General features: G+C 47.6%; 1 protein-coding gene across 2 annotated transcripts in view; it reads right to left on the bottom strand.

Moving 5' to 3' along the window:
• The window catches only part of ek1 (eph-like kinase 1), a 156569-nt gene that overhangs the window by 132741 nt on the left and 21328 nt on the right, over window positions 1–2500 (bottom strand). The window lies entirely within an intron of this gene.

Here is a 2500-nt window from a genome sequence, read left to right as displayed (position 1 = left end):
GTGTGTGTGTGTGTGTGTGTGTGTGTGTGTGTGTGTGTGTGTGTGTGTGTGTGTGTGTGTGTCCGCGCGCTCACGTATGCGTGTATGCGTGCGTGTGTGTGTGCGTGTGTGGACTTGTGAATATATGTGATGTGGGTACATGATTAGATGCGTGTTGTTGCTCCATTATTTAAATCAGAGCCTGCTGAGATGGACAAGAATTAAAATCCACTATCTAAGGAGCTATCCTGCTTTTTTTAGCAATTAATACTTTCAACCTTTCACATTTTTGAAAAAGACAGCTCTCAGTGCAGTTTTCCACCATTAATCAGAGATAATACTACAGCATCCACTGAAAATAAATAAATAAATAACCAAATAAATGAAATTCAACCAGACACTACCCATGGAATCCAATATCTCATCATCACGTTGTCGAGCTGGCAATCCATCAGTCAAATTAACACTGTCAGGGAGACTGACAGCCTGGAGTAATTCACAGTGACATGACACAGAGACAAAGACACGGAGACAGAGATGCAGAGCGGATGTCGCATTGTTGTGGCGTGCAGTCGTGTGTTTTTCGCTGCATGTTTTCATTCCTCATGACAACGAGGCAATAAACAACGATCAACACAATTTCATCCCACAGCTTTTTTTTCCTTTTTTTTTGTTTGGTTTGGTTTGGGGGCGGGCGGTGGGGAGAGTCAAGCGTGGCTAATTGCCCCAGCCCTCTCACTGGCCGTGATTGCACCGTGCGAGGGAGAGAGAGAGACAAAGTCATCAGCCAGCGCTGTAAATGCAGAGGCAAAAATATATAAACAAAAACAAACACCCACCACAAAATGGTACTGTCTGTCTGCCTGTGCGCTGCTCAAGAGGAGGTGGAGTGGAGCGTGCGCGAGTCGAGAGAGAGAGAGAGAGAGAGAGAGAGAGAAAGAGAGAGAGAGAAAGAGACAGAGACAGAGACAGAGACAGAGACAGAGACAGAGACAGAAACAGACAGAGAGAGAAAAAGAGAGAGCAAGAGGGGGAGAGAGGGAGAGAAAGAGGGAGACTGAGAGACTGAGAGACTGATAGACTGAGAGGCAGAGGTGGAGAGAGGTGGAGAGGGGGATAGATAGCTTAGATGACATACAGGTTTATTTTCTTATTCCCTACTGAGGGATGGAGAAGGAGAACGATGAGGCGAGTAAGGGAGTAGGGTGGGTGTGCTGAGTTGGGCTGGTGTTCGTGCTGGGGCTGGGACTGGATAGGGAGATTACAGAGTGTCAAGGAGAAGCCTATCTACAGGGGTAATGTAATGTCACCTCTCAGTAATCTCCCTTACCTCCAGCATCTACACCCACCCACTGACAACACACCACTGCACTCAACACAATACGAGTGGGTGTTTGTGGGGGAGAGGGGCGGAAATGTATTTGTGTGTATGTGTGTGTGTGTGTGTGTGTGTGCGCGCGCGTGTGTGTGTGTGTGTGTGTGTGTGTGCATGTTTGTGTGCGTGCGTGCTTGTGTGTGTGTATGTGTATGTGTGTGTGTGTGCGTGTGTTTGAGTATTCCCACGTATGCATGCGTATGTGCATGTATGCATACAATTGTGTGTCTTTTCTATACACTGTGGTACATTGCTCTCCAGCATTCATGAACTACCCCATGAAGTGCCCCTGTCCCACCCCCTTACGGCAAGGGGGCCGTCAGAGAGCAAGAACACAGCATCCAGCATCCAGCATCCAGCATCCAGCATCCAGCATCCAGCCTGTGGCCAACTCCACCCTCCTCCCCCTTGTTAAGAGCCATCATGCATGTCAGGCTGCAACTACTCCAGCAGCGAGTGAGCGCTGACTGAACCCAGAATGATATCCTGATATCCTGACTCACACGCCCAGGGAAGTCTACACGGGGGACAAACGGGTAGGTCGTCCGCCGGCCAGGGATAGAAGAGGGCCCGAATTGGGTCCTTATTTCATTGCATGTATTGAGTGGGGTAGGTGGGGGGTGCTTGCAGATGACCGGGCTCGGTCAGAGCTGTCACATAGCCTAGCACATGCCCTCAGTACATGTCTACACACACATTGCGCTTTAGTCCTATCAGGAATGTTCCGAGCTGAGAGACGCGTTTTTCTCCGTGTGCGTTTGAAACGCATAACAGCCAACAGCAAAGTCTTAGTCATCCACATACGAGCTTAGGATGGACTGCTAGGTATATGATGCTAATGATCAAAGTTTTTTTCTGTTGTTAATGTTAAAGGCTATGAATTACTGCCAGCAGCATTCCTTTACATTCAACAGTGCAGAATATTGGTCACTGAGTCAACCATGAGAATGCAAAGATCTTTTTTTCCCCTTATTGCTGAGACACATTTGTAAGCAATTACAGGGACCTTTGAGATAATTGCCTTTAATAATTGCTTACGGGGATTGAAAGTCTTTACAAAGTCCACCAGAAAAGAGCCATGGAATTAACTGCATACTCTTCCCGATGCTGCTGGGCAGAATCATATCAGGCACGATATGCATGATA

Source organism: Engraulis encrasicolus, chromosome 9, assembly GCF_034702125.1.
Source record: "Engraulis encrasicolus isolate BLACKSEA-1 chromosome 9, IST_EnEncr_1.0, whole genome shotgun sequence".
Lineage (NCBI taxonomy): Eukaryota > Metazoa > Chordata > Actinopteri > Clupeiformes > Engraulidae > Engraulis > Engraulis encrasicolus.
This window is presented reverse-complemented; position numbering and strand designations above follow the sequence as displayed.